General features: G+C 49.5%; 18 non-coding genes across 18 annotated transcripts; all 18 read right to left on the bottom strand.

Annotated features, from left to right (window-relative positions):
- Positions 1–3,928: 3,928 nt before the first annotated feature.
- Positions 3,929–4,045, bottom strand: LOC142953664 (U5 spliceosomal RNA). The gene has a single exon (XR_012955273.1). It is a non-coding gene; the product is annotated as a U5 spliceosomal RNA (small nuclear RNA).
- Positions 4,046–4,249: 204 nt separating this feature from the next.
- On the bottom strand, positions 4,250–4,413 carry LOC142953261 (U1 spliceosomal RNA). Its single transcript, XR_012954906.1, has one exon. It is a non-coding gene; the product is annotated as a U1 spliceosomal RNA (small nuclear RNA).
- Positions 4,414–4,696: 283 nt separating this feature from the next.
- LOC142953353 (U2 spliceosomal RNA) lies at positions 4,697–4,887 on the bottom strand. The gene has a single exon (XR_012954997.1). It is a non-coding gene; the product is annotated as a U2 spliceosomal RNA (small nuclear RNA).
- Positions 4,888–5,063: 176 nt separating this feature from the next.
- On the bottom strand, positions 5,064–5,180 carry LOC142953815 (U5 spliceosomal RNA). The gene has a single exon (XR_012955416.1). It is a non-coding gene; the product is annotated as a U5 spliceosomal RNA (small nuclear RNA).
- A 204-nt stretch (positions 5,181–5,384) lies between these two features.
- Positions 5,385–5,548, bottom strand: LOC142953321 (U1 spliceosomal RNA). Its single transcript, XR_012954966.1, has one exon. It is a non-coding gene; the product is annotated as a U1 spliceosomal RNA (small nuclear RNA).
- A 287-nt stretch (positions 5,549–5,835) lies between these two features.
- LOC142953581 (U2 spliceosomal RNA) lies at positions 5,836–6,032 on the bottom strand. Its single transcript, XR_012955209.1, has one exon. It is a non-coding gene; the product is annotated as a U2 spliceosomal RNA (small nuclear RNA).
- Positions 6,033–7,903: 1,871 nt separating this feature from the next.
- LOC142953663 (U5 spliceosomal RNA) lies at positions 7,904–8,020 on the bottom strand. Its single transcript, XR_012955272.1, has one exon. It is a non-coding gene; the product is annotated as a U5 spliceosomal RNA (small nuclear RNA).
- A 204-nt stretch (positions 8,021–8,224) lies between these two features.
- LOC142953120 (U1 spliceosomal RNA) lies at positions 8,225–8,388 on the bottom strand. Its single transcript, XR_012954772.1, has one exon. It is a non-coding gene; the product is annotated as a U1 spliceosomal RNA (small nuclear RNA).
- Positions 8,389–8,671: 283 nt separating this feature from the next.
- LOC142953378 (U2 spliceosomal RNA) lies at positions 8,672–8,862 on the bottom strand. Its single transcript, XR_012955021.1, has one exon. It is a non-coding gene; the product is annotated as a U2 spliceosomal RNA (small nuclear RNA).
- A 176-nt stretch (positions 8,863–9,038) lies between these two features.
- On the bottom strand, positions 9,039–9,155 carry LOC142953662 (U5 spliceosomal RNA). The gene has a single exon (XR_012955271.1). It is a non-coding gene; the product is annotated as a U5 spliceosomal RNA (small nuclear RNA).
- A 204-nt stretch (positions 9,156–9,359) lies between these two features.
- LOC142953119 (U1 spliceosomal RNA) lies at positions 9,360–9,523 on the bottom strand. Its single transcript, XR_012954771.1, has one exon. It is a non-coding gene; the product is annotated as a U1 spliceosomal RNA (small nuclear RNA).
- A 287-nt stretch (positions 9,524–9,810) lies between these two features.
- LOC142953397 (U2 spliceosomal RNA) lies at positions 9,811–10,001 on the bottom strand. Its single transcript, XR_012955039.1, has one exon. It is a non-coding gene; the product is annotated as a U2 spliceosomal RNA (small nuclear RNA).
- Positions 10,002–10,177: 176 nt separating this feature from the next.
- On the bottom strand, positions 10,178–10,294 carry LOC142953661 (U5 spliceosomal RNA). Its single transcript, XR_012955270.1, has one exon. It is a non-coding gene; the product is annotated as a U5 spliceosomal RNA (small nuclear RNA).
- A 204-nt stretch (positions 10,295–10,498) lies between these two features.
- On the bottom strand, positions 10,499–10,662 carry LOC142953118 (U1 spliceosomal RNA). The gene has a single exon (XR_012954770.1). It is a non-coding gene; the product is annotated as a U1 spliceosomal RNA (small nuclear RNA).
- A 283-nt stretch (positions 10,663–10,945) lies between these two features.
- Positions 10,946–11,136, bottom strand: LOC142953546 (U2 spliceosomal RNA). The gene has a single exon (XR_012955180.1). It is a non-coding gene; the product is annotated as a U2 spliceosomal RNA (small nuclear RNA).
- A 176-nt stretch (positions 11,137–11,312) lies between these two features.
- On the bottom strand, positions 11,313–11,429 carry LOC142953814 (U5 spliceosomal RNA). Its single transcript, XR_012955415.1, has one exon. It is a non-coding gene; the product is annotated as a U5 spliceosomal RNA (small nuclear RNA).
- A 204-nt stretch (positions 11,430–11,633) lies between these two features.
- LOC142953320 (U1 spliceosomal RNA) lies at positions 11,634–11,797 on the bottom strand. Its single transcript, XR_012954965.1, has one exon. It is a non-coding gene; the product is annotated as a U1 spliceosomal RNA (small nuclear RNA).
- A 287-nt stretch (positions 11,798–12,084) lies between these two features.
- LOC142953591 (U2 spliceosomal RNA) lies at positions 12,085–12,281 on the bottom strand. Its single transcript, XR_012955217.1, has one exon. It is a non-coding gene; the product is annotated as a U2 spliceosomal RNA (small nuclear RNA).
- Between the last annotated feature and the right edge of the window lie 132 nt (positions 12,282–12,413).

Genomic DNA, 12,413 nt, shown 5'->3' with positions numbered 1-12,413 from the left:
CGTCAGCCCCCCTGGTACCTCCGTCCTTTCTTTCCAGCGCCCAAAGAACTTCACAGAAGACTTGGCACAATTAAGTTTAGCACTAGCCACCTTACCAAAGCTCTGGGAAATTTCCAAGGCTCAAAGAAGGCATGTGTCGTGTCCAGCAGCAGTGTGGTGTCATCTGCGTACTGAGACAGTTTAACTCGTAAGCCCCCACTGCCAGGTAGCAGGAAACCTCTCACACCCGGATCAGCCCGAATGGCTGCCGCCAGGGGCTCCATGTAAAGGATGTAAAGCAGTGGTGAAAGCGGACACCCCTGTCTTACCCCTGAGTGCAAACTAAAAATGTCTCCTAGGTGGCCGTTAACTGAAACCATGCTCCCTACACCTGTGTACAATATGCGTAACCATCCCATAAAAGCCTGACTGAAGCCTAACCTCTGCAAAACTCTAAACATAAAACCCCAATGAACCCTGTCAAACGCTTTTGCCTGGTCGAGACCAACCACCATCAGTGGCAGGTGCCGGTCTTCCGCCCACGCGACAGCGTCCCGAATGAGCTGTAGATTCCATCTCACTGAGCGCCCCGCTACCCCACATGTTTGGTCCACATGGACCACATGAGGAAGTGCTATGCCTAGACGATCCGCTAGGACCTTTGCCAGGAGTTTGTAGTCAACACACAGCATGGTCAGTGGTCGCCAGTTCCCTAGGTCGGCACGATCCCCCTTCTTATAAAGAAGTGAGATAACTCCGGTGGCCGCAGAACCTCCCATTGTACCTGTGCGGAGTATTGCGGACAACACCTCCAACACTACCGGCCCAAGTACATCCCAGAACTTGAGATAAAACTCTGCTGGGAGCCCATCGATGCCAGGCACCTTCCGCCTCTTCATTCTCTGGAGGGCCCACTCAATCTCTATTAGGGTGAGCGGGGCCTCCAAAGCCTGTACTATATCCTTCGGCACCCGCTGGGTCAGAAAATCCAGGAATACCTCTCCTCCTCCTACCTCTATGTCTTTCTCCCTAAACCTTGTGCGATAGTAGTCCGTGGCAGCCTGCACCATCTCTACCCCTTCTGACACCACCCTGCCCTGCTTGTCCATTAACCCGGTCACTACCTGTTTTGCCCTATCAGCCCGTACTGAGCTGAAGAAAGCAGCGGAACACGTCTCGAACTCCTCACGGAATGTTTCACGTGATCGCAACAGGTATGCCCTGGCCTTACCCTCATATACGTCCCTAAGCTGTGCTTTAAGGGAGTCACAAGCCTGCTGATTTATAATGCCGCCCCAGTTTCCCCCGGCGTACTCACGTTCGAGAAGGTGCTGAAGGCGAAACACCTCCCTCCTCGCCATACTCGCCTTCCTTTTACAATACTTTAAACAAAAAAATTGTATCCGCTTTTTAGCAACCTCCCACCACTCAATTACTCCGGAACACAATGACCTTAGTCCTTCCAGGCCTTTGAAAAATGAACGGAAATGTTGGTTGAAAACCTCCTCCTCCAGGATGCTGACGTTAAGGTGCCAGTACCCAGTTCCAAACACTGGCACATCTGAGTGCACTTCCAATAGCAGCCCGTCATGATCTGAGAAGAACACAGGGAGCAGTCTGCCTGCCAATAGCCTGAAAGACTTGGAAAGAAAAACATAATCCAAACATTTAACGATGCCCCTAGAGTTGCGCCATGTGGGACCTGTTACCTGTGGCCTGACCTCCCTCGCCCCATCTACCAGGCCATGTTTAGCCATGAGGTTGGAAATAAACCCATCGCTGGTATCTCCCCCCTTGCCCAACTCAACATTAAAATCACCCCCTATCACTACCTGCCTACTGGTGGCCAGGTGCGGCTCCAATTGACCAGCCATCTCTTGCCTTTCTGTTGGAGTTTGTGCTCCATAGACCACAATAACCCTAAGCTTGACTGTCCCCCATGTGATGTCTGCACCCATTATCCTCCCCTGGACAATAACAAAGGAAGACTCCACCTTGATCTCTTGAAACCCAAATAAAATCCCAACCCCAGTAGAGTGGACCCCCCCTACGCTCCAAACTGAGTCCCCTTTTGTCCACTCCCTCGAAAAAATCCCCACGTCCCCCCCATCCCGTAAATGTACCTCCTGCAAAAAACAAAAGGCAACCTGGTGCGACTCCACAAAATTAAAAACAACCCTTCTTTTAACTGGGTCCCTCATTCCCCTTGCGTTTATAGTGAGAACCTTAAAAAAACCCATTGTGCATCTTAAATAAAGATTCCTATTGCTGGTTCCCACTACCCTAAAGGTATACATTCTCTTTATCCATCTCGTCAGCCCAGGAAAACGGCACTGCGTTTGGCGACGTTGTTGGTCTGTTAAGCCCCTCATAAGCGTCCTCCCCTAAGGGGGACGACAGCATGAGCAGGCCTGGGGGAAGATCGAAGCTCAGGCCTAAACCGTCTGTTAGTATGGCAGCTGCTTCTCCCAATGACTGCTCACCCATCTCCCCTCCCACCTCTTGACCCGTATCCCCATCCTTCTGCTCCTGGGCCCCTCCTTCCTCCACTTTATCAGCGGCTCTCTTATGCTGACCTGTTCCCCCTCCCCTCCCCCCCTCAATCCCACCCTTGTTGGTCTGTCCCCCCTTTGACTTTTTGCTCCGTACCCCCTCCCCACTCTCTCCAAGCTCTGTCGAGAGTCCTGTTCCGAATGCCTGCGACCCTTTCCGTGCCCCTTGCTTTGATTTGGAGGGAGCAGGATCGGAAGTGAGGACAGGAAACTCGTCCATAATGTCTGTGGATGCCTTGGCCATTCCGTCTGTTCCGGCGGTGCCCTCATCCCGGGGCGCTGCCTCCCCTTTACTCCCCAACGCGTCAGCTCCGGAGCCCTCCTGTACCGTCCTCTCCCCGTCATTCTGTGTGGCTCCCCTACTCGGCTCGCCAGCCTCAGTCGGTTTGGCAGCCTCCGCAAAAGTTTTCTTGCGGCCAGGACAACCTCGGTACAGGTGGTCAGTTCCACCGCATCCATGGCACGTCCTTGGCTCTGTGCAGTCCTTGGCGGAATGCCCTGCTTGCCCACAGAAACGGCATCTTGTTTCCCCACAGCCTGCCTCTGAATGTCCTGACTGTCTGCACTTCCTGCAGAAAGCAGGTTGCCGTGGGTAAAATAGATACCCACGATCTCCACCAAGGCTGAAGAAGGCAGGTGGATGTTTCAGGCCTCCTGGACCTTCTGCGTCATGATACAGCAGTACCTGGAACTGGCGCCGTCCAGTCCAAAACCCCAGGGTGTCCTTTATATGCCTTGCAGCCGTCACCACCTCTCCATACTGCCCCAGGAATGCAGCTAGTGCTGAGTCATTAACAAAGGGGTTGTACATATGCACAGTTATTGTTCTGAAATTAGGTCTGTCCAGGTTCAGTACTCTGTAGCCGGCTAGCGGCCTTACCCCTGCCTCTGCTCGGCAAATTTCAGCCACACTCCGGTAGATCTCCTCGGTCCTCAGTGTAACGTCGAACGCCTTCTCCTGCTGGTTCCACTGGATGCAGTGCACCTCCTCCACCTTCAGTTGTAGCTGCCCAATTATGACTTGCCTGCCAAAGAACTCTCTGGACTGCAGTTTGTAGTCTTCCGTGGTTGCCTGGAATCGTAGCGTGTGTCTCAGCCCGACCCTTGGGATCGACTGCTCTTTTTGGCCCCTTGCGGCCATTGCTGTCTCGTTGTTAGCTCTCTCTGTGCTGTATTTTTCCGCAACACCACTTGATCTTAGCCAAAAGGCCGAGAAGCGATGAGCCCCAACTGTTTGCTTCCTGAGTCACCCTCCTGACACGTTTCACCCTTGTCATGGTGCAGTTCTTTCCAAGGGACATAGCAGTGGCTGCTGCTTTGGCACACATCCAAGCACTCCATGGTCAAGCACCGTGGTCTCGTTAAGGACAGCTTTCTTTCTTTTCACAACTGTACAAGGCTCAGCCAAATGGCAAAGCCTGCTAAAAATAGGTTGAACTCATTGGTATTCCTCTCCACGGAAGTCTTTAGTAAAAGGCGAAAGACTTGTGCGTTATGAAGAGAAACCAAAGTAAGTACAGCAACATTGTCAAGAACAGCCAAAGTCCCTAGTTGCCCAAGTCAAAACGCTCATGGTAAGCCTGAGTTCACGTGCCCTGTTCCAAATCTGAAGCCACACCCATTCCCACATCTTAAAGAGGGCAATATTCTCCATAGTACTATTTCCTCCCCTCCAATCAAAAGTACAAATCACTTGATATTCTTTTCAACAAAACAATCAGGGGAGAGCGCGAACGCAGTCCCCCACTACCAGAAATGATGCAGTCGAGATTCCCACATTTGGGGAATTCGCAGTGGTCAGAACAACCGGAGTGCAATGGCTGGGCCTCGCCCTGGGTGAACCACCTTCTTGATCATGGTATCTCCCCTGCCAGGTAAGTATGAGTTGGAAGAGACAGAGACAGGGGCGGCATTCCCAGATGCAGTACTCCGGATGACGGTTCCCAGATGGCATAATCCCAGAGTGCAGGGATTTAGCATTAAACTTAGGCTGGGAGCACAGCGATGTTCCACGAGGGGCGTCAGTAAGGAATAAACAAGGCCTTTGTTTGACACAATCCCCAGCCTTGAAGACAGACAGCGAATGAGATCCTCGTCGTTCATTAAAGTGTGAAGCTAATCAACAGATCCATTTGGATTGGTGTTTGGTTGTCCACAAGGCATTTGAGGAGTGCACCGTTCCCGGCAATGCTGCAATACCGGGTCAATGCGTGGAGTGAACGGGGCAAGCCCCTTTTTCATCTCCCGATGCTAAAAATCTGCTTAATACGTTATCCTCATATAGAGGACATATCAGATATTAAACTGATAAGAACAGATACTACACTTGATCTTAGCCAAAAGGCCGAGAAGCGATGAGCCCCAACTGTTTGCTTCCTGAGTCACCCTCCTGACACGTTTCACCCTTGTCATGGTGCAGTTCTTTCCAAGGGACATAGCAGTGGCTGCTGCTTTGGCACACATCCAAGCACTCCATGGTCAAGCACCGTGGTCTCGTTAAGGACAGCTTTCTTTCTTTTCACAACTGTACAAGGCTCAGCCAAATGGCAAAGCCTGCTAAAAATAGGTTGAACTCATTGGTATTCCTCTCCACGGAAGTCTCTAGTAAAAGGCGAAAGACTTGTGCGCTATGAAGAGAAACCAAAGTAAGTACAGCAACATTGTCAAGAACAGCCAAAGTCCCTAGTTGCCCAAGTCAAAACGCTCATGGTAAGCCTGAGTTCACGTGCCCTGTTCCAAATCTGAAGCCACACCCATTCCCACATCTTAAAGAGGGCAATATTCTCCATAGTACTATTTCCTCCCCTCCAATCAAAAGTACAAATCACTTGATATTCTTTTCAACAAAACAATCAGGGGAGAGTGCGAACGCAGTCCCCCACTACCAGAAATTATGCAGTCGAGATTCCCACATTTGGGGAATTCGCAGTGGTCAGAACAACCGGAGTGCAATGGCTGGGCCTCGCCCTGGGTGAACCACCTTCTTGATCATGGTATCTCCCCTGCCAGGTAAGTATGAGTTGGAAGAGACAGAGACAGGGGCGGCATTCCCAGATGCAGTACTCCGGATGACGGTTCCCAGATGGCATAATCCCAGAGTGCAGCCCTATAGCATTAAGCTCAGGCTGGGAGCACAGCGATGTTCCACGAGGGGCGTCAGAAAGGAATAAACAAGGCCTTTGTTTGACACAATCCCCAGCCTTGAAGACAGACAGCGAATGAGATCCTCGTCGTTCATTAAAGTGTGAAGCTAATCAACAGACTGATCCATTTGGATTGGTGTTTGGTTGTCCACAAGGCATTTGAGGAGTGCACCATTCCCGGCAATGCTGCAATACCGGGTCAATGCGTGGAGTGAACGGAGCAAGCCCCTTTTTCATCTCCCGATGCTAAAAATCTGCTTAATACGTTATCCTCATATAGAGGACATATCAGATATTAAACTGATAAGAACAGATTTTTTTTTTTTTTTTTTTTTTTTTTTTATTATCAAAATTCTGTACACAAATCATACAATTTCAAACATACAAACTTCACATGTTTTGCATCATGCAACTTAATTCTATTTCAGTTACATGTCAGTAACCAGCATTTGTCAATACACAAAAAAAAAAAAACACAAAATACACTTATGCAAAGTCTTCAGGATTTACCATCCCCACCCAAAAAAAACCCATTGTGCATCTTAAATAAAGATTCCTATTGCTGGTTCCCACTACCCTAAAGGTATACATTATCTTTATCCATCTCGTCAGCCCAGGAAAACGGCCCTGCGTTTGGCGACGTTGTTGGTCTGTTAAGCCCCTCATAAGCGTCCTCCCCTAAGGGGGACGACAGCATGAGGAGGCCTGGGGGAAGATCGAAGCTCAGGCCTAAACCTTCTGTTAGTATGGCAACTGCTTCTCCCAATGACTGCTCACCCATCTCCCCTCCCACCTCTTGACCCGTATCCCCATCCTTCTGCTCCTGGGCCCCTCCTTCCTCCACTTTATCAGCGGCTCTCTTATGCTGACCTGTTCCCCCTCCCCTCAATCCCACCCTTGTTGGTCTGTCCCCCCTTTGACTTTTTGCTCCGTACCCCCTCCCCACTCTCTCCAAGCTCTGTCGAGAGTCCTGTTCCAAATGCCTGCGACCCTTTCCGTGCCCCTTGCTTTGATTTGGAGGGATCGGAAGTGAGGACAGGAAAATCGTCCATAATGTCTGTGGATGCCTTGGCCATTCCGTCTGTTCCGGCGGTGCCCTCATCCCGGGACGCTGCCTCCCCTTTACTCCCCAACGCGTCGGCTCCGGAGCCCTCCTGTACCGTCCTCTCCACGTCATTCTGTGTGGCTCCCCTACTCGGCTCGCCAGCCTCAGTCGGTTTGGCAGCCTCCGCAAAAGTTTTCTTGCGGCCAGGACAACCTCGGTACAGGTGGTCAGTTCCACCGCATCCATGGCACGTCCTTGGCTCTGTGCAGTCCTTGGCCGAATGCCCTTCTTGCCCACAGAAACGGCATCTTGTTTCCCCACAGCCTGCCTCTGAATGTCCTGACTGTCTGCACTTCCTGCAGAAAGCAGGTTGCCGTGGGTAAAATAGATACCCACGATCTCCACCAAGGCTGAAGAAGGCAGGTGGATGTTTCAGGCCTCCTGGACCTTCTGCGTCATGATACAGCAGTACCTGGAACTGGCGCCGCCCAGTCCAAAACCCCAGGGTGTCCTTTATATGCCTTGCAGCCGTCACCACCTCTCCATACTGCCCCAGGAATGCAGCTAGTGCTGAGTCATTAACAAAGGGGTTGTACATATGCACAGTTATTGTTCTGAAATTAGGTCTGTCCAGGTTCAGTACTCTGTAGCCGGCTAGCGGCCTTACCCCTGCCTCTGCTCGGCATATTTCAGCCACACTCCGGTAGATCTCCTCGGTCCTCAGTGTAACGTCGAACGCCTTCTCCTGCTGGTTCCACTGGATGCAGTGCACCTCCTCCACCTTCAGTTGTAGCTGCCCAATTATGACTTGCCTGCCAAAAAACTCTTTGGACTGCAGATTGTAGTCTTCCGTGGTTGCCTGGAATCGTAGCGTGTGTCTCAGCCCGACCCTTGGGATCGACTGCTCTTTTTGGCCCCTTGCGGCCATTGCTGTCTCGTTGTTAGCTCTCTCTGTGCTGTATTTTTCCGCAACACCACTTGATCTTAGCCAAAAGGCCGAGAAGCGATGAGCCCCAACTGTTTGCTTCCTGAGTCACCCTCCTGACACATTTCACCCTTGTCATGGTGCAGTTCTTTCCAAGGGACATAGCAGTGGCTGCTGCTTTGGCACACATCCAAGCACTCCATGGTCAAGCACCGTGGTCTCGTTAAGGACAGCTTTCTTTCTTTTCACAACTGTACAAGGCTCAGCCAAATGGCAAAGCCTGCTAAAAATAGGTTGAACTCATTGGTATTCCTCTCCACGGAAGTCTTTAGTAAAAGGCGAAAGACTTGTGCGTTATGAAGAGAAACCAAAGTAAATACAGCAACATTGTCAAGAACAGCCAAAGTCCCTAGTTGCCCAAGTCAAAACGCTCATGGTAAGCCTGAGTTCACGTGCCCTGTTCCAAATCTGAAGCCACACCCATTCCCACATCTTAAAGAGGGCAATATTCTCCATAGTACTATTTCCTCCCCTCCAATCAAAAGTACAAATCACTTGATATTCTTTTCAACAAAACAATCAGGGGAGAGCGCGAACGCAGTCCCCCACTACCAGAAATTATGCAGTCGAGATTCCCACATTTGGGGAATTCGCAGTGGTCAGAACAACCGGAGTGCAATGGCTGGGCCTCGCCCTGGGTGAACCACCTTCTTGATCATGGTATCTCCCCTGCCAGGTAAGTATGAGTTGGAAGAGACAGAGACAGGGGCGGCATTCCCAGACGCAGTACTCCGGATGACGGTTCCCAGATGGCATAATCCCAGAGTGCAGGGATTTAGCATTAAACTTAGGCTGGGAGCACAGCGATGTTCCACGAGGGGCGTCAGTAAGGAATAAACAAGGCCTTTGTTTGACACAATCCCCAGCCTTGAAGACAGACAGCGAATGAGATCCTCGTCGTTCATTAAAGTGTGAAGCTAATCAACAGATCCATTTGGATTGGTGTTTGGTTGTCCACAAGGCATTTGAGGAGTGCACCGTTCCCGGCAATGCTGCAATACCGGGTCAATGCGTGGAGTGAACGGAGCAAGCCCCTTTTTCATCTCCCTATGCTAAAAATCTGCTTAATACGTTATCCTCATATAGAGGACATATCAGATATTAAACTGATAAGAACAGATACTACACTTGATCTTAGCCAAAAGGCCGAGAAGCGATGAGCCCCAACTGTTTGCTTCCTGAGTCACCCTCCTGACACGTTTCACCCTTGTCATGGTGCAGTTCTTTCCAAGGGACATAGCAGTGGCTGCTGCTTTGGCACACATCCAAGCACTCCATGGTCAAGCACCGTGGTCTCGTTAAGGACAGCTTACTTTCTTTTCACAACTGTACAAGGCTCAGCCAAATGGCAAAGCCTGCTAAAAATAGGTTGAACTCATTGGTATTCCTCTCCACGGAAGTCTTTAGTAAAAGGCGAAAGACTTGTGCGTTATGAAGAGAAACCAAAGTAAGTACAGCAACATTGTCAAGAACAGCCAAAGTCCCTAGTTGCCCAAGTCAAAACGCTCATGGTAAGCCTGAGTTCACGTGCCCTGTTCCAAATCTGAAGCCACACCCATTCCCACATCTTAAAGAGGGCAATATTCTCCATAGTACTATTTCCTCCCCTCCAATCAAAAGTACAAATCACTTGATATTCTTTTCAACAAAACAATCAGGGGAGAGCGCGAACGCAGTCCCCCACTACCAGAAATTATGCAGTCGAGATTCCCACATTTGGGGAATTCGCAGTGGTCAGAACAACCGGAGTGCAATGGCTGGGCCTCGCCCTGGGTGAACCACCTTCTTGATCATGGTATCTCCCCTGCCAGGTAAGTATGAGTTGGAAGAGACAGAGACAGGGGCGGCATTCCCAGATGCAGTACTCCGGATGACGGTTCCCAGATGGCATAATCCCAGAGTGCAGCCCTTTAGCATTAAGCTCAGGCTGGGAGCACAGCGATGTTCCACGAGGGGCGTCAGTAAGGAATAAACAAGGCCTTTGTTTGACACAAGCCCCAGCCTTGAAGACAGACAGCGAATGAGATCCTCGTCGTTCATTAAAGTGAGAAGCTAATCAACAGACTGATCCATTTGGATTGGTGTTTGGTTGTCCACAAGGCATTTGAGGAGTGCACCGTTCCCGGCAATGCTGCAATACCGGGTCAATGCGTGGAGTGAACGGAGCAAGCCCCTTTTTCATCTCCCGATGCTAAAAATCTGCTTAATACGTTATCCTCATATAGAGGACATATCAGATATTAAACTGATAAGAACAGATACTACACTTGATCTTAGCCAAAAGGCCGAGAAGCGATGAGCCCCAACTGTTTGCTTCCTGAGTCACCCTCCTGACACGTTTCACCCTTGTCATGGTGCAGTTCTTTCCAAGGGACATAGCAGTGGCTGCTGCTTTGGCACACATCCAAGCACTCCATGGTCAAGCACCGTGGTCTCATTAAGGACAGCTTTCTTTCTTTTCACAACTGTACAAGGCTCAGCCAAATGGCAAAGCCTGCTAAAAATAGGTTGAACTCATTGGTATTCCTCTCCACGGAAGTCTTTAGTAAAAGGCGAAAGACTTGTGCGTTATGAAGAGAAACCAAAGTAAGTACAGCAACATTGTCAAGAACAGCCAAAGTCCCTAGTTGCCCAAGTCAAAACGCTCATGGTAAGCCTGAGTTCACGTGCCCTGTTCCAAATCTGAAGCCACACCCATTCCCACATCTTAAAGAGGGCAATATTCTCCATAGTACTATTTCCTCCCCTCCAGTCAAAAGTACAAATCACTTGATATTCTTTTCAACAAAACAATCAGGGGAGAGCGCGAACGCAGTCCCCCACTACCAGAAATTATGCAGTCGAGATTCCCACATTTGGGGAATTCGCAGTGGTCAGAACAACCGGAGTGCAATGGCTGGGCCTCGCCCTGGGTGAACCACCTTCTTGATCATGGTATCTCCCCTGCCAGGTAAGTATGAGTTGGAAGAGACAGAGACAGGGGCGGCATTCCCAGACGCAGTACTCTGGATGACGGTTCCCAGATGGCATAATCCCAGAGTGCAGGGATTTAGCATTAAACTTAGGCTGGGAGCACAGCGATGTTCCACGAGGGGCGTCAGTAAGGAATAAACAAGGCCTTTGTTTGACACAATCCCCAGCCTTGAAGACAGACAGCGAATGAGATCCTCGTCGTTCATTAAAGTGTGAAGCTAATCAACAGATCCATTTGGATTGGTGTTTGGTTGTCCACAAGGCATTTGAGGAGTGCACCGTTCCCGGCAATGCTGCAATATCGGGTCAATGCGTGGAGTGAACGGGGCAAGCCCCTTTTTCATCTCCCGATGCTAAAAATCTGCTTAATACGTTATCCTCATATAGAGGACATATCAGATATTAAACTGATAAGAACAGATACTACACTTGATCTTAGCCAAAAGGCCGAGAAGCGATGAGCCCCAACTGTTTGCTTCCTGAGTCACCCTCCTGACACGTTTCACCCTTGTCATGGTGCAGTTCTTTCCAAGGGACATAGCAGTGGCTGCTGCTTTGGCACACATCCAAGCACTCCATGGTCAAGCACCGTGGTCTCGTTAAGGACAGCTTTCTTTCTTTTCACAACTGTACAAGGCTCAGCCAAATGGCAAAGCCTGCTAAAAATAGGTTGAACTCATTGGTATTCCTCTCCACGGAAGTCTCTAGTAAAAGGCGAAAGACTTGTGCGCTATGAAGAGAAACCAAAGTAAGTACAGCAACATTGTCAAGAACAGCCAAAGTCCCTAGTTGCCCAAGTCAAAACGCTCATGGTAAGCCTGAGTTCACGTGCCCTGTTCCAAATCTGAAGCCACACCCATTCCCACATCTTAAAGAGGGCAATATTCTCCATAGTACTATTTCCTCCCCTCCAATCAAAAGTACAAATCACTTGATATTCTTTTCAACAAAACAATCAGGGGAGAGTGCGAACGCAGTCCCCCACTACCAGAAATTATGCAGTCGAGATTCCCACATTTGGGGAATTCGCAGTGGTCAGAACAACCGGAGTGCAATGGCTGGGCCTCGCCCTGGGTGAACCACCTTCTTGATCATGGTATCTCCCCTGCCAGGTAAGTATGAGTTGGAAGAGACAGAGACAGGGGCGGCATTCCCAGATGCAGTACTCCGGATGACGGTTCCCAGATGGCATAATCCCAGAGTGCAGCCCTTTAGCATTAAGCTCAGGCTGGGAGCACAGCGATGTTCCACGAGGGGCGTCAGAAAGGAATAAACAAGGCCTTTGTTTGACACAATCCCCAGCCTTGAAGACAGACAGCGAATGAGATCCTCGTCGTTCATTAAAGTGTGAAGCTAATCAACAGACTGATCCATTTGGATTGGTGTTTGGTTGTCCACAAGGCATTTGAGGAGTGCACCATTCCCGGCAATGCTGCATTACCGGGTCAATGCGTGGAGTGAACGGAGCAAGCCCCTTTTTCATCTCCCGATGCTAAAAATCTGCTTAATACGTTATCCTCATATAGAGGACATATCAGATATTAAACTGATAAGAACAGATTTTTTTTTTTTTTTTTTTTTTTTTTTTATTATCAAAATTCTGTACACAAATCATACAATTTCAAACATACAAACTTCACATGTTTTGCATCATGCAACTTAATTCTATTTCACAGTTACATGTCAGTAACCAGCATTTGTCAATACACAAAAAAAAACAAACACAAAATACACTT

Source organism: Anarhichas minor, unplaced genomic scaffold (genome assembly GCF_050575085.1).
Source record: "Anarhichas minor isolate MPS153535 unplaced genomic scaffold, ASM5057508v1 ptg000018l, whole genome shotgun sequence".
Classification (NCBI taxonomy): domain Eukaryota; kingdom Metazoa; phylum Chordata; class Actinopteri; order Perciformes; family Anarhichadidae; genus Anarhichas; species Anarhichas minor.
This window is presented reverse-complemented; position numbering and strand designations above follow the sequence as displayed.